Source organism: Sturnira hondurensis, unplaced genomic scaffold (assembly GCF_014824575.4).
Source record: "Sturnira hondurensis isolate 20B ecotype Veracruz unplaced genomic scaffold, ASM1482457v3 Scaffold0004068, whole genome shotgun sequence".
NCBI classification, from domain to species: domain Eukaryota; kingdom Metazoa; phylum Chordata; class Mammalia; order Chiroptera; family Phyllostomidae; genus Sturnira; species Sturnira hondurensis.
This window is the reverse complement of record NW_028076699.1, coordinates 3,002,900-3,025,051: the sequence shown is the minus strand read 5'-3', so window position 1 is coordinate 3,025,051 and position 22,152 is coordinate 3,002,900. Positions and strand designations below refer to the sequence as shown.

The 22,152-nt window shown below is 45.7% G+C and overlaps 1 long non-coding RNA gene across 1 annotated transcript; it reads right to left on the bottom strand.

Annotated features, from left to right (window-relative positions):
• Positions 1–16,399: 16,399 nt before the first annotated feature.
• LOC118985041 (uncharacterized) lies at positions 16,400–21,946 on the bottom strand. Its single transcript, XR_005066042.1, has 3 exons — positions 21,702–21,946; positions 18,692–18,895; positions 16,400–17,242 (listed from the first exon to the last, which is right to left on the bottom strand). It is a non-coding gene; the product is annotated as an uncharacterized LOC118985041 (long non-coding RNA).
• Between the last annotated feature and the right edge of the window lie 206 nt (positions 21,947–22,152).

Genomic DNA, 22,152 nt, shown 5'->3' with positions numbered 1-22,152 from the left:
ATAGGTGTAGAAGGGGCTGGATAAAGGTAATCAAAGTCATGAAAAGCAAGGACGCACATCCAATATTACTCTATCCAGCAAAACTATCATTTAGAATGGTAGGGCAGATAAAGTGTTTCCCAGATAAGGTCAAGTTCAAGGAGATCATCATCATGAAGCCATTATTATATGAAATGTTAAAAGGACTTATCTAAGAAAAAGAAGATCAAAACTATGAACAATAAAATGACAACAGACTCATGACTATCAACAACTGAACCTAAAGAACGAAAACAAACTAAGCAAAAAACTAGAACAGGAACAGGTTCACAGAAACAGAGATCACATGGAGGATTATCAATGGGGAGGGGCATTGGGGAGAATAGGGGACAAGGTACAAGGAATAAGAAACATAGATGGTAGGTAGAAAATAGACAGGGGGAGGTTAAGAATAGTATGGGAAATGGAGAAGCCAAAGAACTTATATGTACAACACATGGACATGAACTAAGGTGGCAGAATGGTGGTGGGAGGGGGGATACAGGGCTGAGGGGAATAAAGGGAAAAAATGGAACAACTGTGATAGTACAATCAATAAAATATATTAAAATTTTGAAAGAAAAAACAGTTTTTGAACTCATCGATTTTGATGACTTTCAGTGCTTCTGCTGGTTTTTGTTTTACCTCTTCTGCATTGGCAAAGTAGTTCTATTTGAGGAGTTTTTTCATCTGGGGAAACAAATAAAAGTTGCTCGAGGCAAAATCAGGTGAACAGGGAAGGTGGGGCATGGGGATCATGCTGTTTTTGTTCAAAAACTGCTGAACACTCAGCGTGGAGTGGGAAGGTGTGCTCATAAGTCACTCATCATCAAAATAGGCAAATGCATTTAAAGAGTCTTCAAAAAAATTCACTGAAGCTGAATGCAGCCTCTCACAACAACACCAGCCTTTACACTGATAGCGATGGGTTTCTAGAATGTTCACCTAGCTGGGGAAGCCTGTATTATAAGGGGCGTATCATTCTGAGTTTCTTGGGCCCCCCTCATAAACAACTCCCCCATTTATCTTGGGGGAGCATAGTGCCAGTTTCCACCTGAGGCTGCATTTCCCCAGTTTCCAAACTGTTTACCTGAATAGAGTCTCTTTTTACCGTACCCCAGATGGGGAACTCCTATTGGCATTGGATTGGTGGCAGCAACATTTTGTTGACAGCTAAATGAGTAAAGATGCACTTTAAGATAAAGTCCATATTTGTGGAGGAGAGAGGAAGAGCATTCTTCCAGAAAGGAAAAGACCAGGACTTCCGCCAGATGGAGGCGTAGGTGGAAACACTGTGCCTTCTCCCACGACCAAGTTTCAATACAACAAAGGTTTAGTAAACAAAGATGCAGCCGAAGAACAGAAAATTGAACTACACAGAAGTCCGACAACAACGAACCGTTCAACTGGACCGGTAAGAGGGGCAGAGCCAGCAGCGGAGCAGGGCCGGGCAGGAAAGATCCCCCGACTCCAGACGCCCAGGCAGCCGGGTAGTGTCGGGCAGACCCAGTGAGGGTGCAGGGCGGCGGGCTGGCCGCAGTCACACATTTGCGCACAGCTAAACCAGCAGAGGAGTGAGCAGTGAGATGGACCACGCAGGCCCCCGAGGTGGCGGGAGGCAGCAGAGGGGACCGCCATTGCTTTCCTTTGGCCCCGCCCCCACATACAGCGTCACAACCCAGCGACTGAGTTGCCCGCCCTGGTGAACACCCAGGGCTCCGCTCCTCCTATGTAACAGGCACAAACAGGCCAAAAGATGGCTCAAGAAGAACTCAAAGCCCCAGAGCCAATAACTCTAAGTGAAAAAGAAATAGCGAACCTCTCAGATGCAGAGTTCAAAACACTGGTGATTAGGATGCTCACAGAATNAAAAAATAATGAAAGAAAACTTACCTAATTTAGTGAAGGAAATAGATATGCAAGTCCAAGAATCAAAGGGACTCCCAATGAAGTTGGACCCAAGAAGAAACACACCAAGGCACATCATAATCACATTAGCCAAGATTAAAATGAAGGAGAGAATTCTAGAAGCAGCAAGAGATAAGGGGACACCTACAAAGAAGCTCCCATCAGACTGTCAGCGGATTTCTCAAAAGAGACCTTACAGGCAAGAAGGGGCTGGAAAGAAGTATTCCAAGTCATGGAAGGCAAGGACCTACAGCCAAGATTGCTCTATCCTGCAAAGCTTTCCTTTAGAATGGAAGGGCAGATAAAGTGCTTCTCAGATAAGGTCAAGTTCAAGGAGTTCGTCATCACCAATCCCTTATTATATGAAATGTTAAAGGGACTTATCTAAGAAAAAGAAGATAAAAATATGAACAGTGAAAGGACAGCAAACTCACAGTTATTAACAACCACACCTAAAACAAAAGCAAACCAAGAGGACAGCTAGATCAGGAGTGGAACCATAGAAATGAAGAACACATGGAGGGTTAGCAAAAGGGGAGTGGGAGGAGGAGAAGGGGGGAGAAGATACAGAAAATAAGTAGCATAGACGGTAGGTAAAAAATAGATAGGGGGAGGGCAAGAATACTATGGGAAATACAGAATCTAAAGTACTTGAGGCACGTGGTCATAAACTAAAAGGGGGAAAGGTTGGGGAGGGGGTGTGCAGGGCGGAGGGGAATGAAGGGAGGGAATAGAACAACTCTAATGGTATAATCAATAAAGTATATTTAAAAAAAGAAAAAAAGAGAAAGGAAAAGAACAGGTTTAGTTTCTCAAGAAATGATTCCTGGTAGAGGGGTAAATAATCACCTTTCTTTCCTTTCTCACAATATCCAGGCCAGGTTTTCTCTGAGACCTGACCTTTCTTAGACTGGGAGTGTTTAATTATTTCTCTGTGAGTTGGTACCCCAGCTGGATAGAGTTAATAAAGCAACCAAGCCTTTATCTTAACAGGAGTCTTAGGATCAAATTCTCCCCTCATTAAAGGCCCAGAAATCTCCCTAACAGCAGTGGGAGTTCTGCAGTTGGCCTGAAAGTGGCATTGAATTCCTTAGTGGGTTCTTTCACAGGCACAAGAGATGGGATCATTTAGCTGAGAGGAAAGAGAAATAGAAGGACAAAGGACAGGAGGCAAGAAGGAGAGATGGAGGAAGGAAGGAAGGAAGGAAGGCAGGCAAGCCTTTGTTAAAACCCAGAACACAGAGGCAGGAAGGAATCCTTGAGATGGATATGGTGTGGAAGTAGTAATAAGAACGAGCCAGGGCTGGGCCCTCAAATATACCAGCCTCCAAGATCCTCTGAACCACCCTAGAGAGTAAGTATTATCACCTGAAAGAGAACAGACAGGGAAACCTGAACTGCCCAGCTGGCGCCATAAATGCTGAAGCTCCCATGCCTGCATTCTTTCCATCAACTACATAGGTTTCCCCCAAATAAACTCGCAAAGTGTGGCAATAACTAGGGACTACTTTATATTCCTTATTTCTAAGTTCACGACGATTACACAAGACAGATTTGGAACCAAAAAATTCTTTCCTCTTAAAATGATGCCACTTACAGTTATATATTTATAAATAAGTGACTATTTATATGTAAGGACAGATTTCAACATGCACATAAGTGTATGTTGTCCATTTTATGCACAACTTTCAGTATATACTCATGTATATATACCTGTACAACCCAACTCAAACACGAGTTGGCTCCTGCCTGTACATGGTATCTGATGCCCTTGGTATTTCATTTCCTCCCCCGCCATGAAGTAGGAATAATAGTAAAGCATGTCTCACACAGGAGACCACACAAGCCAGTCGAAAAGACAAATACTGTATGAGTCCACTTCTGTGAGGTACCTAGAGCAGTCCGGTTCACGGAGACTGACGGGAGAGTGGTGGCTGTGGGGGTGGGGAGGACGGGGAAGCCGGAAGGTGTTTAATGGGTGAAGAGAGTGTCAGCTTTGCAAGGTGAGAAAGTTCCGGAGACTGGTTGCACGACCTGCGAGGATGTTTAACACTGCTGAACTTGCACATAGAAATTGTGGAGGCGGCACATTTTATGTTCTGTGTTTTTACTACAATTTAAAAACAAAAGCAAATAGGAGAATACAGACGAAAGCCCCCCCCCACTGTCACACACATCGCATGTTAATTTCACCAGCTACACACAAGCACACACACCCACGGGCACATGCAGTGATGGGAGCTCCATTTCAGAAAGCTTGTTTGCCAATTAGTTAATAATTCCACATTGACCACTTCATTTGATATAGATCAGTTACATGCTCATAGATAGAGAAGGAAGAAGAGCGCACGGGGGGGGAAAGTTAGAGAAACATTAGGTAATTTCTCAATACTTAAGGCTTATGTTTTGGGGGTTTTTTCTTTTCAAAATAGACCAGTGTATCTGTGGGTGTGCCGGTGTTTGTACATGGCTATCTCTCGTTCATCATCTGCTGAACGCCAAGTGTTTCAAATACCTTACCTCACTGAATATTCTAAGGTACCCATCGCCATGTAAAGTAGTAATTATCTCCATTACACAGATGAGACAACTCAGGCTCAAAAAGTCCAGGAATTCTCCCAAGGTCACATGACTAATTGATGCAGCTTTACTTTGAACTCAGATTTCTCAAAGTCGTCTATTTCCTCTCTGTTATGGCAAGCCCACCCCCTTTCCTTGTACTCCCAACCCAGGACAGTGCCGGATAATTTGTGTGGGTATTGAGTGAATGCATTCCCTTAGAGCTAGAGGAAGATGCCACAACCTGGAGTATGAATTCAGTGTGTCCTGGGGCAGACCAAGTGACCAACTGGGTAATTCTGCATGTGAGTTCTTGCTTGTGGGGCCCCCAGAGACCCAGTGGAATTGCCCATGGTGGGAGCACACCAAGGCTGATGGGGTCCCAGGCACAAGTCAAATTACAAAGGACTAGAATTCAGGGTTGAAAGGGAGCCCCAGTGTTGGCAGAATAAATAGACTCGATCACCAGGGTCCAAGGGCAAGGCCAGGCCAGAAAGTAAAGCGGAAGCAGTGGACTTGAAAGTAGTATAAAGACACAGATGGGCCACACCACAAGGCTCAGAAGCCATGCATGAGAAGGAAACAGTGAGTTTCCTCTTCAAGCAGCTCTTGGGACATGGCTGTGCTTACAGAGACTTCAGGGGAGACAGTTACCACATCTCTGAATTGTGCATGTAATTGTTAAATGAGATACATACATAGCCCTATGACATACATAGTCATACATTGCCTGACTATCAGCTCTAGAGAGAAGGACAAAGCAAGACAACTGTATTTTTTATCTGGGATTATTCAGTGCCTCGTCAGCCTTACAACAGAAATAAGGTTGTCTTCCTCTTCACCTTTCCTGGGCTCTACTGTTGGAAAAAGAGCCTTACGTGTTTTTGAAAAATTGTGCAAAGATAAGGGAGCTTTGCTTTGGTCAGAGGATACATTGTGCCACAAAACACCACAAAACACTGAAAGAGGGAGGACGAACCACCTGCAGATGGTATGAAGAGGCGGCTGCTCGGATAAGATCTGACCCCAGGTTCAATTCTCTCAGGCCTTCCCTGGGCTCTTGCAGTTCCAAGATGATGGTGCTAGAGGTGGCAGTGCATTACTGCCTGTCTGAGCTCCTCACTGAAAACCCACACGTGAGCCCTGGCCAGTGTGGCTCCGTTGGTGGGAGCATCACCACATAACCCAAAAGGTCACGGGTTTGATTCACGGCCAGGGCACCTACCTAGGATGCAGGTTCTGTGGTTGGGGCATGTACGGGAGGCAACCGATCAATGTTTCTCTCTCACATCGATGTTTCTCTCTTTCTCTCCCTCCCTTCCCCTCTTTCTAAAATCGGTACACATGTCCTCAGATGAGGATTTAAAAAAATGACAACAACGTACATGCTAATTACAAGATGGCCACAGGGAGGGCACTCTCGCCAAACCAGGAGCTTTTGGTTTTGCCATTTGCTCATTTGCCTATCAGGTGACAGGAAAGTCAGGAAAACAGTGCAGCCCACAGTGAGCCTCGTATTGAGGTACTCCACTAGTCCTTGGAGAAACAGTGCCAAGAGCCCGTGACCTAAACTTGCAATAGTGTCTCAGTTAGCAATGTGCCTTCAGCTCTCTGCAGCCAGCAGAACCGCTATTCCCTGCACTTACAAATGGGGAAGCTGAGGTCCTGCAGACTCCGCCCCACCTGCCTCCCCATCCTCCCCAGCTGCCCCTCCATTCCTCACTCGCTGGCCACACGCTGAGCTCCAGCTGTGCTCACCTTTCTGTTTCTTGAACACTCCGAAGTTTTTCTGCATCAAAGCCTGGGTACCTACTGCTCCCTTCTTCTAGGAGGACCTTCCCCATCTCTTTACATGCTAGCTCCTTTGCCTCACTCAGGTATCAGCTCAAATGCCACCTTCTCCAAGAGTCTTTGCTGTGTCCCCTCAATCAAATACCCCACTTCCCTGAGCTGGAAGCACCAGAATTCAAAGCTACATCATCCATCTTCGGAGGAGCAATGGGGAAACTACTTTTCAGTCATTTTAAGTTTTATAGAATAAAATCTGAGTAAATTTTCCACCTGTCACAAACTTGAGAACCACTCATCGGTGATGACCATTAGCATTGAGCGATGCTTGGAGGGTAAGAGTCCTGCCTCTGAATGGAGCAGGTGAGAAGTTGGGTTCCCAGAGCACTCCTGCCCCGTGGTGCAGCTCACTGAAGGAGAGGAACCCGGGCTGGGAGGGGCTAGAGCAGGAGGTTTGAGAGGAATTTCTCACTAACCTTGCTAGACCCTTTGTCTAAGATGGAGAACTTGGTGATGAGCTGGGTAGGAGGACTTTCAGGATGTTCCCTGAAGAACGTGTTATTGATATTCTAATGGTGGTGGAGGTGGTGGTGGCCCAGAATTCTTCCCAACATACCCAGCCAGGGTGGAGAACAAGGGAAGGGAGCCTCCTCAGCTAAGTATTTGTCCTACATACTTGCACTCAGTCATGAAACATCCATGCTGGTGATGACACCTCACCTCCTGCCCACGTTCTCTGGGTCTTCCATGCCATGCCTTTTACATGTACTCAGGGGTCTCTGGAAAGAGCTAACAGCCGACAAGAATAAACCCTGGGCTGGCTGTGAAAGGACATGGCTTGGGTTCTAAATGCACCCCTTCCCAGCTGAATGAATGTAGTCAAACTTCACAATCCTTCTGAGTATCAGTTTCCTCACCTGTGAAACTGAAACATGAATCCATCCCAACTAACACTTCGGGCTTACTTAAGGCACACTACATAAATACATGGCTCTACAAATGATTTGGTTTAATAAAGAAGAAAGAGGACCAAGGAGATGCTGAAGTCAACACAGATAAATCGTCTCTCCCCCCTAAGAGGTCCAGGTAAGACAGCAGCACACTACACCGTAATCAGCAGCAACATCTATTTCACAAGAGGACTCCCATCAGGATGTCTGTGCAGAAGAAACCTCCTTGAAGCTCTGAGAGTGATTTGATTTGCATGCATTTGGTTTGCCAGCAAGTGTTTAGGAGCCTACTCACCCCAGATGCTTAAAGTTAGTCTGCCTTTATTGCTATAAAATACTCCTCACTTGTCTCTTGATTTGACAGATGGCCCTCTGCCTCCCCCCACCTCCCCAACTCCAGCCCCTGGGAGCTGACCCTTCAAGCACTATTATTTATTTACTTTTTCCAAGTTTCTGGGCATAGTATTCGTAGTTTTCCCTCACTTTTTTCTTACTCTTGCAAAAACCGGAGATGACTACTATGCACACCCTCATTGTACACACAGGATCACTGAGGATCAGAGAGGTTAAGTGACTTGCCCGGGGTCATGCAGCACGGAAGAGATGGACCAGGTTATTTTGGCTCCTGGCTCTCCCTTCATTCACTTCACAGGAGAGAGAACAGGGCTTCCTACCGGCACGGTGTCCTCTATTTATTTTACAACAGAAGTGACCGTGAAGAGTGATCACATCCCTCCCTGCATGGCCCCCAGCTCCTCTCTGCCAGTGGCTCTGGGCCCACGCAGCTGCCCACACAGTCATCCCTGCAGTCATCCACACCGCCAAGGATGACTTCCCCTGGAGTCAGACATCCAAGGGCAGTTCACTTGAAGCAGATCAGCAGGACTTTCCACCCCACAGAGGACCCAGCCTTGCCAAGTTCTCCACCAGCCGGGCTCCTGGATGTGGGCCTCGTGTGTTCCCATTGCATAAGTGTTATTCCAGCCAGTTCCTGGAATTGGAAATATGGCAAACCATTCACCTGGTGGGAGCTCTTGCCCAAAAAAGAGGGTTGTTTGGTTAGCTGCACTCTCTCCTTCCAGGAGACTAACTTGTGAAAAAGTTTGTCTAGCAAGGTCCATTTCCTAAGCCAAAGTTGTTTTATTTTCCCTACCCTTCAGCCACCCAACACATACTTTTCTCCCAAAGAGCTCTCAAATCCACCTCAGAGGCCTCTGCCCTAGTTCAGGCCTCCTCATCTCTGGGGCGATTGGGCCAGGGCCTCCTTGCTAGTCTCCCAAGCTTCCTGCTTCCAGCCGGACCCAGCTGTAGGCCGACCTCCATGCTGCTGCTGAGGATCTTTTCAAATGCCAGTCCCACTGTGTGAGGCCCCAGTATGATTCTTACTATGGCTCTCCAGCATCTAAAAACTAAGTGCCTCTTATTATTTGAGTTGTTTGCAATGAGAAGGTAGTGTTGTTATAATGTTTTAAAATATGCTTCCCACCCTAGACTGCAAGTTTCTTGAAGTAGGAAGAATGTCTTCTTTGTTTCCATATCCCTAGAACATAGTTCAGTGCCCTACGCATAGTAGGTAAGTACTCGAGATGTGTTTATTGAAGTTCAATGAACTAATACTTACTAGTTACCCAGAGCTCATGAAAAGCCTGAGATTCCCAATGCAACTAGAGGGGATGGATACAATTCCAGCCCAAACAGTTTAGTCAGTGTGTACAGCAGTATCTGAGATAAAGATACAATTTTTGCTACTGAAAATGGTTCTTAGACTCTCTTTGTCAATTGATATTAGACTGGAACTCCAGACTGGGGTCCAGATTGTTTGTCCAAATCCCTGGTAAAGCCAACGAAGAGGACCGTGCTCTTCAAATTGCCAAGGGGCCCTCATTCTAATGAGCTCCCGGGACAGAACCAGAGTAGGGAGTGGAAATTACCAGAACACCTTGAGCCTTCTGCTGTAAATCCCCACCTTTATGGAACTCCAATGACAGCCTTTCCCAGAGCTTATCTTGGGGTCAAGTCTACATGCCGCCATGTGATGGCCCTGTGACAGGTAGCAAACCCCTTCGCTTCTTGAGACTCCACGTTTGCATCAGTTCACAGGTTAGTCGTGACAAACCAATAAAGGCCTGTGTACAGTAGCTTAGACGTTGGCTGATGAACTGATGTATGAGGGCACAGCTAATGCCTTCCCTCCCTGTGGGCCACACTGCTTGGGATGTCACATCACACACGCTGGAGGCTATCGAGTGAGCCAGGTATCAGCGCAGGAGGAACTAGCTGAATAAACTATCTAATAGCACCTAACTCAGAGGACCTCACGGGATTCCCAGCACACAGTATGGACAGAGTGCCAAAACTGCCCTCTGGGACTCTGCCTTCCTTCCTTCCTTCTTCAAATATATTTAAATCTATGGTTGGATTAAGATCAGCTGACTCTCAGAGTCCTGGGAGCCATCCTGTCTCCTCGCTAATCCTCTTGTGCCTACCTTAAATTTTAACTCTCAGAGGATAATCTTGTTTCCATATTTCTGAATTCCCCCAGCAAGTTCCTTATAATCCCATGCTCTGGCAACTGTGATTTTCCTTGAGAACAGCCTGGTGCAGTGGAATGAGCATAAATCTGCAGTCAAGAAACTGGGGTTAACGACAAGCTCAGACACTCTGATGCGATGAACCTCCCCTCCTCACCTGCTAAGTCAGAATACAATGCTATTAACTCCTCCTCCAGCCTAGTGGCCAGGGTGAAATGAGGTCGAGGATGTCAGCAACCCCATATGACATGCTAGTCATTATTTCTGGTTTGAGTTTCTTTAATATCTAAAGTCTGGGAATAAGAAAGACATAACTTGCCTCTCAGTAAGCCGTTTTTTAAATTGACGCAAACAGAAGAACCACCCTTAACATGTCAGGCAGGGTTCAAGACTCAAGCACTGAGTAGACGTCTTCTCCCACAGACCACCCATGCCTCTTCTGTGCCCCAAATACTGGTCCCTGACTTTTCTAAATGACGTGTCGGGGGGAGCATCCACATGCATGCATTTGCTGCAGAGCTGCCTGTGAAAAGGTTCCATATTTTTACTCCATCTTACATATAACTGGAACTTCCAGTTATATGAAAGCCAAGAACTGGATGGAGATTCATCCAAAAAATAGCCAGACTTTCTGGATACCAGAAGGAGTTCACTTGGGGTTGGATCGATTCAGCTGTCAAGTAGTAGCAGACACTGGATTCTTTTTTAATGAGGGCTGACTAGCCTACCCTCTGTAGAATACGAACAGTATTTGGTGGGTGAATCTACCCACCATGGGGTCATCCATCTGGGATCAGCTCAAATGTGGTCCAAAGAACTGAAAGTTCTTTGAAAAGTGCCCACTGCTGTTCGTTGCAGAGCAGAATGCTGTTGGAACCAAAGCAGATGCTGACTCCCCTGCTTTTGTATTCTCTACTGGCTTTGACTCTCATGCCTCGGTACTTCCTAACACCCACCCTCTGTTTCAGCAGATGTATCTCCTGACTCTAATCCCCTCATGCCCTGTCCATTTCTGACCAGCATGCTCCTGTTGTTACCTGTCAACAGTCGGTAGGAGAAGGAGGAGGCACAATCCCTAGCATCTGGCATGGTGTCTAGACCAAGAAGTAACTCCATGAGTGTTAACTGGATGAACAAATGTGTTAGTGAATGAATGAGTGAATGAGTAAATGAATGATGGAAGCCTGTGCTTTCCTTTCCCAAATATAAATTTGTTGATTTCCTTGATTTATTCTGAGATGGTCCATATTGCATGGTTCTTACAACACAGTACAAAAATAAGTCAGTGAAACCTGAGGGATCAAAATGTGTTTCAGATAAGTTGGGTTTAATTCCCAACTGTCCAGTGATAGCCTAGGGGATCCTGGCCCCAGGAGTAAGATCTAGGTGTACAGAAATAGTATAAGCTCTGAGCAGTAACATGTTCTATTTAGGCAATGGGTGTTCTTTAGAAGTTCAGATTGTGTCTCCATGGGGAATGACTCAGTTCAACATGACCTCTCTTACCTTAGAAGGGGGTCCACAGAGAGAAGAACAAGACGCATTCTTCTCAAGGGCCAAGACAGGCCTGCTTTTCTTAGCGCTGCTATCAAACGTGAACATAACTATCCTCCATTTACCGCTGAGAAAACTGAGTCTTCAAGAGGTGAGGTGAGTTGCCTGGAGTCACATCGCTAGTTCGTGGACCCAGGAGTCAAATCTAGGCCAGGCCATGCTCTTGCTACCCACTAAAGAGACTGCTGGGTAAGCGGTTCTCCAAATCGACAGAACCCGGGGGATGGTTAAAAATCCGGATCGCTGGGCCCCACTTCCAGATTTCCTGTTTCCGCTGGCCTGGGATGAGCCTGAGAATTTGCATTTTAAACAAGTCCCCCAGTGGAGGAGCTGCCTGTTGGTCCAGGGGTTACACTTTGAGAAAATGTGGCTAAGGTATCAGAAAGGAATCTTCATTGTTGCAGTTAATAGAAACCAACTGACAATAACTTGTGCAAAAAAATAAATAAAGGCATATTTTATCACATGGATATAAGGGCATTTCCTGAAACCCCGAGGAAGGAACATGATCGGGTCTCAGTATTCCTGTTTGAAATTTATAATACTATTTATACCAAGGTCCGCATCTGCCCTCCTGTCCAGTGTCAAACAACATGGTGGAAACATCATGGTTATTTGATGTTTTTGAAGCCAGGTTATTCCATGCCGAGCCAGCAGCCCAAGGAAAGACTGAATCTCTCTCCCTGTCCCTATTCCAATTCCCAGAAGCTTGAATGAGCGGGTGCACATTCCCGGTCTAATCATCTGTGACCAGGGAGGGCAGTGGCATGGATGGAATTATGCAGTAGCTGTCAGAGCCCCATCATTGTAACCACATAGATTGACACAGAACTGTAGTTCCTAGAGAAAGGAATTGGACAGTAGAGCCAATAGCTGAGCACTATGGCGAGGGTGCAAGAAGTGAGCATTCAGGTAAGTAAGAAGGGAGAAAGCTACATTGACCAGGCTTAGTGACCAGAATGTGAACAGTGGTCGGGAAACCTTTCAGAACATGCGGTCAATGGCCTTCAGAAATAAGATGTTTCTCTTGTACTAGACACAGTAAACAGCAAATCCATCTGGTTTGCAACTTCTCTTAAAAAGTCTACACAGGCAATTTCTAGGGCTAAATAGATCCAGTTCTGTTTTCTTAGAAGGACAACAGAATGTGGAATTCCAGACCAGTGCAGCTGGGCCAAGCTAGGTCAGGGAAAAGGCACAGATTATACTGATTAATGCACAGATTATACTTATTAATGTTTTGCAAACCCACCCAATCCCTGCCCTCCTACCTCCCTTTGTCTCTATTCACTCTACCCTGCAAGGAAAAAGCCTAAAGTTGCTAGGGAAGAGTCGAGACACAATTTCAGGCTGATTGGATCAGATGTTCAGCAAAAACATCCCATACGTGCTCTCTCCCGGGCCTGGTACTGTGTTTCCGAGAAGGACACAGAGCACCAGGCTATTGGCCGCCAAGCTCAGATCGCTGTTCTGGCAGCCTCTCTTCGTCACAGGCATGCTTGCTAGAAATTTCCATGATAGGAGTCTGGAAAAGGGAAGGTGCTAATGGGAGGCACAGTGGAAAGAGCATTAAGATATATAATCAGGCACCAGCAGATTCAGCTTCGGATTCTAACAAACCAAGCAACTTGCCCACATCAGTCTGTTATATTCTCTGGCCTTACTTCTAAACCAGTATCGGGGGGCATACTCATCAGTGTCCTTCTGATTCACTAGGCTGTGATATGTAGCAAAAGTGATCAGCTGAGAATATCATGCATGAAGCCAGGACAAGGCCACTGTAGGCATGTGTGCTGTTTTGTGTAAATTAAAGGAAGTCGTGCCTTTCTCTATGTTGGAGCACAGGGTTTTAGCAAGCTGACTGTGGGCTGCATCTTATCTCCTCAGCCAGGCATCCTTGCACAGGAAACACCTCTGCAACCTTCAGGGTAACTTTGCGTCATGGTGCCCCTTTAAGAATAGGGTGAATCTGTGCAATAAGAGAGGCCTCAGGGTGGTCTCAACCAGCCTTGGTGATAACAAGAGGCAAGGAGAGCCATTGAGGCAGCCATGACACCTGTCATCCCAACCCAGGTCAGAAACAGTGAGCCAAAATGATCTCTCCCCATCTAGAAATCCACACTAGCACCAATGGGGTGAAGCAGAGGAGAGAGTCATGAATATGCTCACACCAACACACTTAGCTGGCAACTTCTGCACCATAAAAAAAACAGTTTTTAAAGGCTTCAAGCTGGTTGGTTTTAACTTACATATTTTCCCCAAACCCCCTCCAGCCTCTCTTTTCCTGGGTCTTTATATATATATATAGCCTGTTCTTGCAGTTATTTCCATTACCATGTCTATGTAATCTGAGTAGAGATTCGGTGTTTAAAATTACTTAGAAGCCATGTATTCTCAGCCACTAGAGTTCATTAACACAAGTAGGTGTTAACCCTACTTCCCCCCTCACTTTCTTCTGCTTTTTGCTAGACACCTATTTATGTATGTATGTATGTGTATGTATGAATGTATGTATGTGTGTGTGTATATATGTATTCTTGCTCTGGATTTCTCTAAAACACTTTTAGACCTACATTCCTATTTAAATTTTTGTTTTGCTTGAATGCCCTGAGTGGTTCTGTTAAACCACATGCCTGGACCTCTAGCACAAGGAATCGTGAAAAGAGGGCACACAGCACAAATCTCATTCTGTGTACCACGTTGTGAGCTACTTGTCCTTATCTCTTCCTCCAGCCTCACTCCTCCCTGCTCCTAGGTTCATCGCCTATTTTCCATTTCCATTTTCACCTTGCCTAATGAACTTGACCCTCCAAACATTTTCTCCAGCTACAGACACTGAGATCCCTCCCAGCTAACAACACTCTGGATTCTGGTGGTCTCCTCCCAGCCTGAACTATTCTGGGTCAATACGTCTCTGTTCTGGCTCCGTATGTTCTGAAGGTCTCACGCAGTCATCAGCCTCACCCTCCTTGAGTTATATGCCAATGAGGCACCCAACCTCATGAACAGGAAAAGGGTAAGGAGGATTGAGGAAGAACCCAGGGACATTTGGAAGGAGCAAATAGGTGCCCCTTCTTCAAGATGGGAGTACTCACCCCACTTTCGAAGACTGACGTCATGAACCTTCTGGCAATCGATCCTGAACCCCCTATTAGTAAACTAATGGGGAGAACTTGGTAATATCTAAAAGGAGTTTTAGGGGCTCAAAGAAGCTGTGAACATGTTTCATAAAGAGTCAAGTGAAAAATCAATATAGGTTCTCATTCAAGTTGATTGTCAGTTAACACTTCCTAGATTACTTTGCCTATAATAATAGTTTAACCTCTGAATATCATTCTTAAGTTCTTGCATGTTTCTGAAATCTTGGGGGGGTGGGGGGGTCTCTCTGCTCCCAGGCTTGTCCCACTCAAACTCACCTTCAAAAGTGTCCAGAGACCCTGCCATTTGCCTGCTGGGAACCCCTCAGTGATTTCCCAAGACCACCAGCTCTTTGGTCTGGATACACGGTCCTGCAGGACCAGGGCTTGCCTCCTTCCCTGTTTAGGTGTCTGTTCCCCTCCTAAGACTCTCCTGAGACAGGACCTATGTCTTCTTCGTTTCTGTATCACTATGAACAAGAGTCACACCCAATATTTGGTGGGCACTTCATAAATGGTGACTGTATCGATTGATTAATTAATTAATATCATGGACAAAGTGCTCCTAATTGGAGCCTAATCCTGTTTATTTCACTTCTCATCTTTCTGTGAAGAAAAAAAGTTAAGTGATTTCACTGTGTTTTCAGCTGCTGAATCTCAGCAACCCCGGGCCTTACTTACAGAAGCAAGTTCACAGACCTAAGGGAAGATGTGGCCAGGACACCCTCCACTGTCAGTGTCAGCAAGGCTGAGGTCCGTGAACTTGAAGGCTACCCTGGTTGGCAGTGTGGAAAATAGCTAGAAGCCGCTGAGAGCTTGCAGCCAAGGAGATGCTTTTCTAGTCCGAACCCGCACACCTGGACAGCCCCCAGAGACCCCCAGGGCAACTGGACGTCCATTAACACAGGAAGTGGACTCCCCACGGAGGCCACCCTAGCACTAAGCCCACCCCTGTCTTGTTCCCAAGTGCCCAGTGCCTGACGCCCACTTCCTCTTCTGCGTTCCACAACAATGAGGTCTTCCAGAGCCCGGTCTAGCTTCTGTTCCCACTTGCCTGCATTCCAGAATGTCTCATGGAAAGGCTTCTACTCCAAATTTTCTCCCAAGAATGCGGGGATCTTCTGCTGTCCAGTAAAGCCAGGATCCTTGCAGCACTCAGCAGGCTGCAGTTCAAGAGTTCTCTCCTTGGTAGTTCTTGGTAGTATGAAGCAATGGTAGCAATTGTTACTCTCCTTACACCCTCAAGGCTCAAAATAACCCAGCAATGGGAGCACAAAGCAAAGGTCAGCAGGCACTTGTCTTGTTGACCTGATGACATTTCTGCTAACTTGGGCCCCTTTGTGAAAAGCAATTTCTCTGGCAGGCAGCTAAAATTAGGGTGTTGAGATGAGGCAGTGTGTACAGTAGGAAGAGCAAGAACTATGGAACCAGAAGGTCCAGGTTTAAGTCCACAAGCCTTCAAACCTTTCTGAGCCCCCTTTGCCAAGAGTCTACAAAGTTAGATAAATATGAGTCTGCCACATATATAGCAAGCAAATAGAGAACCAGAGAAGTTCATCCTTCCCTGAGTGTCAGGTTCTTCCTCCATGAAAACCAGAGCAAAAATATCCCCCCCTTGAATTGTCTCAGCAACTTTCTGAAGCTCTGAGGGGTTGAACAGCTTTCCAAGGTCACACAGCTAATGTCTAGAGCCCAAACTGAGCCCAGCTTTGTCTAATTCCAAAGTCACATCTCCCAGTCTGACGCATCCGAAGTAAAATAAGACACATACATCATTTCTGCTTTGAGCAAACTCAAGTGTTTGAGAGAAATTATGTTTACATATGAAAGTGTGCCTTGGGCCCCTATATACTTAGCAGAGACGTCTTGGACATGCCCCCTTTTCCTTTACTACTGGAAAACCTGACCCAAAGTTGCAGCAAGATAAAGGACTTACCAACGTCTGTGATGTGCATACTTGCCTCACGTGCTCAAGCTTGCGTCTTTCTTCTTCCTTACACTCTTTCTCTTTACTACACTGTTTGACTCGAAATGATACTTTATCTTGTTATTTTGGGTGTATCTTTGTAAGTACACTGCCTTTATATATTTTGTAGAAAGGTAGAGGATGAATAAATAAATAACTCACAGCTCTGCTCTACCCCTAATGAAGTACAGACAGGCCGGGTTTAGACATTGCCTGGCCAATGTCTGGTTTCAAGCCTCACTTTCTGTGAGGCCTCAGCCTTCAAGGCCCTTTCATTCTTAAAGCTGGGGCCAATTGTCCTCTCCCACTCTATCTACAAGTTCATTCATTAGGGGTATTGATGAGTCCTGATGTGGGCAGTCGGGGTTTAGGGAAACAAGTACGTCAGCCCGCTGGGCCCCTCCGGAGGGTGGTCCCAGTTTCACTGAAGGTATTCCCAGTGTTTCTGATAAGCTATGCCTCAGGGCCCCGTCAAGGCCATTGAGTTCCCAACAGTCCCTGTGCCTACCCTCTGCTGGGATTTCCTGCTCAATCACCAAGTTCCTCCAGAACTGGGCCTCTGCCCTTGTCAGACCCCATCCTAGAGCCTGGAGTCCACGAGCCAACCCAGAGGCCTTCAGTTGGGCCAGCATATGAGCACGAAGTGTGCAAACTTGGAAGTAAAGGCTCTGAGGCCGCACTCAAGAGTTGACCCTCAAAATCAGTGCATCAGAACAGAGATACGCAAATTTACCTGGAGGACCTAGAAGGGCTCCAGGCCTGAGAGGCTGGAAACCCCCACGGCTCACGAAGAAAGATGAGTCACAGCACAGCACAGCTCACCAACCTTTGCTATTGAAAAAAAGAGAAGGTCACAAAGTCAAAGATTTGATCCAACATCTTGTGATAACAGTATAGCCCCATTGGCAGGACTGCTCCTGCTATGGGATTAGTAATTGAGAAGTCTTACAAAGATGTCATTAAACATTTGACGTATCTATTTCTCCTTGTTCCTAGGTCACATGTACCGCACAGCCCTCCCAGGAGGTCTGCTTGCAGGGAGAGCATGAGCCTATTATGACAACAGAAGTATACCATCCCTGTAACCTCAATTTAGCAAGTTCCACGAATAATTTGGTTCCTGAGACCTCCTTGTATCTCATGAGGAGAGTCTACTCCCGAGTCACAGACAGGCTGCCAGCAACCTCACGAAATAGGAGTCTAAGTCTGAATGCCCACGGATCAAGGAGAATTCACCAAAGGAGAGAATGTCACCTTATAAGACAGACAGACCCTCCAGCGGCCAAGCCCTTTGGGATCACTGGGTAGGCTATTTAGCTACCAAAAGTAGTCTTTTCTACATTTGAAATTCCACTTCTCTCCGGTCTCCCTGAAGCTGCTGCCCACAGGGGAGCCTGCGCCCCCCTCTGCCCATAGGCCTCATCTGCTTGGGTGAACTTCTTGGCAACTGCTCTCTATCTGGACTGCATACCAAAGTCCCTGGGGAGCAAGTGCCCTGGGCAAGACTCACCCTGCCCCCTGTGCAGTTGGGCCAGCCTCTAACCACTGACCAGCACCCTGTAGGTGAGCATGATTTCCAGTATCCCGTTCCTCTCCATCCAACTGGTTTCATTGCCAAACCCCCTGAGACCCATACCTTCCCTCCCACTGGGCTCCCTGGCCACCACCACCCTGCCCAGCTCAGACAGGAAGCAGAGGTTTTCTCCTTGGGTAACTTACATATTTAATTTTTTTATATCCTAGTACATAGTATTTCTGGACCTGGGTCAAGAAGGAAGAAGGGGGAATTAAAAGAATATGGAGTTACTGAAACAGGTATTTTGTGTTTGGCGATCCAACTGGAAAGAGGTCTATTTAAACTCTTGTTGAGGGAGCAGGGAAACAGGATCATTCACCCACTGCTGGTGGGAAAATAAAATTCTTGTAACTTTGCTGGGAAACAATTTGGTGGTGTAGTATATTGAAATGTACTTTAAATAATCAATTTTACTTCTAGGAATTTACCCTAAGGAAATAAAGATATACACAAAGATTAAGCTGCAAAGATGTTTCTTGCAGTATATTTTAGTACTAGTGAAAAACTTCATATAAAATATATATTTAACAGAAGATTGGTTAAAAATGCTACATCTATAGAATGAAATACTATGTGGTCTTTTAAAATGATACAGAAACACATTTATAGACACAGGAAGACGTTTATAATATATTGTTAAGCAGAGAAGAAGGTTACAAATTTATACATGGAAAAAACCTGAAGAGATGTACCAATACTCTTACGCAGTCATTAATTTGTTCTGGAATGGGTGACAAGTGCTGAACAATGTTCAACGAGTACCGAACAATGAGGCATCTTCTCTTGCAGGGCAGAGTCATGACTCATACAAGTTCTCTCAAGTGCAATGAGTCCCAGGCAAGCTCCAAGTGCCGGAACATGTTGATTTTGCCTCGTCGAAGTGCAACAAGTACAGGGTTGGATGAGTCCTGAAGCAAACAAGCACAGAGATACGACTGCATTTGAATGGTAGCATTTATGGATGATTTTTTTTTTTTACTTACTATCAGTATTTTCTCCTTCTTAGCCACAAATATGCATTAGTTATATAATAAAAATACAATAAAATTTGGGTTTTTTTAAGAGTGCGGACTTGGTAGTCACACAGACGTGGCTTTACATCCCAGCTAAGTCACTGACCAGCCATGTGCCCATGGAGATATCCCTTACATTCCCCGAGGCTCAGTTTCCTCATCTCCAAAATGAAGGAACTAGTGCATTTTTCACAAGCCTGTTGTGAGGATTAAATCGGGAAGCATAAACAAAGTACCTGACACAGAGTAGACACTGAATGACATTTTTCCCTTCCTCCCTGCATGTCCCAAAACACCTCAGAATAACAACTGATGAAGACGAGATGGTCAAACACACACACTGAATCATGTAAACCGTGAGTTTGAAAAATTAGGAGGAACCCATATTTGATGTTCTACCCTTAATTCTTTCCTCTCTGATCTCCTCACTCCATGCAGCAATAGGGTCGCCATTATTTGCAAGCCTGTCTCCCAATCCAGGTGGAGTCAGGCAGGCAGTGTTACCCAGCCCCACCAGCAGGTGGGGCCAGTCTCCACCCTGTGTCACCACAGAGCCTGGTACACCCACTGGCCTGTAACAGACAGCTGCTCATGAAAGGCTACCAAAGTGGAATTCACTGGAAACATCCGAAACCCTCTTCTCTCATCCGTATATGCTCCCACCTCAGTTCAGGTCTGGTTCATGGCTCCTCCCCCTGCTGGAAGTCTCATTCTTACCACTTTGACCTTGAGCTTCTTCATTTATGATTTCAATTCTCTATCAGGAATCCAGCTGGGATCTGCCCTGTCTCCTCCCAGCTTCTGGTTCATTCACTCTCCAAATCTTATGACCACCCAGTGGGTTCTAAGCTTTGAGCCAGGGTATAGAGATAAATGGATCAGATTCTGGTGGGGAAAACCAGCGGGGACACAGAACAACACACTGTAAAGCTCTGTTATAGGGACTATTGCTATTATAGTACTTCTACAGCACTTACGTTATGACAGAAGGTATGTTAGTCATATATGTTAAGCTTTCTTCCGTCCTCACAGCTTACCCTCCTGAGGTTAAAATTATCTCTGTGGGAGGGGGGAGATGAGGCTCAGAGAAGTAATTTGCCTAGGATAGCAGAACCAAGATTTGAACTGAAACTTCTTTAACGCTCTTAAAAATGGCTGAAGATACTACAGAACTTTCCTTTATGTGAATCATATCTAGTGATAATTACTGCATTAGAAATTAGAATATAGAACATTTTTAAACATTTATTTATTAATTCCTTTAAAATAACAGTGGTAAATTCATTACATGTTAATCTAAATAACATACTTTTTAATGAAAAACAGTTATATAACAATTAGTAAGAATAGCAATGTTTCGCAAGGTTGCAAATCTTTGTAATGTCTGACGACTACACCCAAACATAGGTTGTGTCTTTTTAAAGACTAGTTGTGATGAACCTGACAGCTCATAGTGAAAGATACGAGTTTTATTAAATTCTTATTTTTATTTGAAATCAAATTTTGCCATTCGCAGCAGACACCATCACCTGTCTTTCTTAAAGCGACACCCCCCCCCACTTCATTATTTGGGAAAAAATTAAAATCTGCCAACCACCCATGACTGAATAACTGTAGTATGTGTGCCAGTCGCTCTTTCCAGGGAAATAACGTTCCATAAAAAAAAGGCCCCGCTCCTGACTCCCACAATTGCACAGCGCTTTTCCTCAACACTGTCCCTGTCCTTTGGGGTCTAGTGGAAATGCTCTAAGTGCACTCACCATTTTATCACACAAAAATTGAAAAGGCAGATACCCAGGGTTGAAATTTAATGTATTTGACCGTTTATACTGCTTCATCAAGAACATTCTTAAGGGAAACTGGCCTTTACTTTCCGTACACGTGTGGTGGTGATCACATGGTGATCACTGCTACGGACGGGCACCACCACCTGGACTCATCCCGAAGTGCAGCAGGCTGGCCCTCTGTGGCTTTTGCACCCTCACCACAAACACCAACGCAGAGAAAGGACAAATAGCATGAAAATAACTCTGGTCCCACGAACCCCTGAAAGTGTCTCAGGTTCCCCCAGTGTCCTCAGACCACGCTTTGAGAACTGCTGCTCTGCATGAGACGGTCCGGGATGTGCTTGGAACCGTGTGAGCTTCATCACGGAGCAAAGTTCAGATTAAAGCCCCGCCCTAAAGCCAGACTATGCATGACCCCCACAACCCACCTGACCTTGGCCAGCCACTTCCCCTTACCTCTAAGAGTCAGACCCAGTCCTTTGAACTGCAAGGTCCAGCTTAGATAGCCCACTGACCACCGTCTGTCCTCAAACTAGACCAACCTCACCAGGGTGATACTTCAGTTCACCTCACACCTGTAGATACTGAGTAGAACTCATCTGTCCCATGTCCTGACTGTGTATCGGGTATGACATTATTGAATTTAATTCTCATTAACATCCCTGCAAGTTAGATATCATCATCCCCATTTTGCTAGTGAAGACACTAAGGCTCAGGGAGCAGGAATCCCACACAGAACTGTCTGACACAAGAGCCACGTCCTTGCATTGCCTTCTGGTCCGTTCTCACAGTGCCGTTCCCACCGCCTGTCTAGACTTCCTCCCCTTTGGTCCACCTGCTGGTGAGGTTCCAGCGTGGCTCACACCAAAATTTCCTGAAGTGAGAAAATTCCCAGCACTGGCAGCTTTACTCACCCAGTGTCTGAATTCCTCATATTCACAAATCACTCAGATGTTGGAAACTGTGAGACACTTCATTCCCTGGAAGAGATAACCGATAAAGTTGGAGCTGGGCTCACTTCTGCCATTGTCTGGAGTGTGTGAGCCTGGGGGATTCAGCTCTTCCTTTGATGGGGGCCGGGGGGCACTTCCACCCAAGCCGGTGGTTTGTCATCTCTGTCTTTGTATGAACAGAGAGTTGACATCCTCTGGTCCCTGCCTCTTCCTCAGTGCCAGGGGCTCCCTGAAAAAGCCAGAGCCCATTCAAACGAGTCACAAATCACCTCCCCAGGATGTGACTAGGATAAGAACCACATCCAAAGACTCGGGTTCAGGAGAGTTTTCCCAAAATAAACCCAAAGCTTTGGTAAATAAAGCATTAGGAATATTTTATTTAGGAAAGCAATTTCACAGAACTACAAAAACA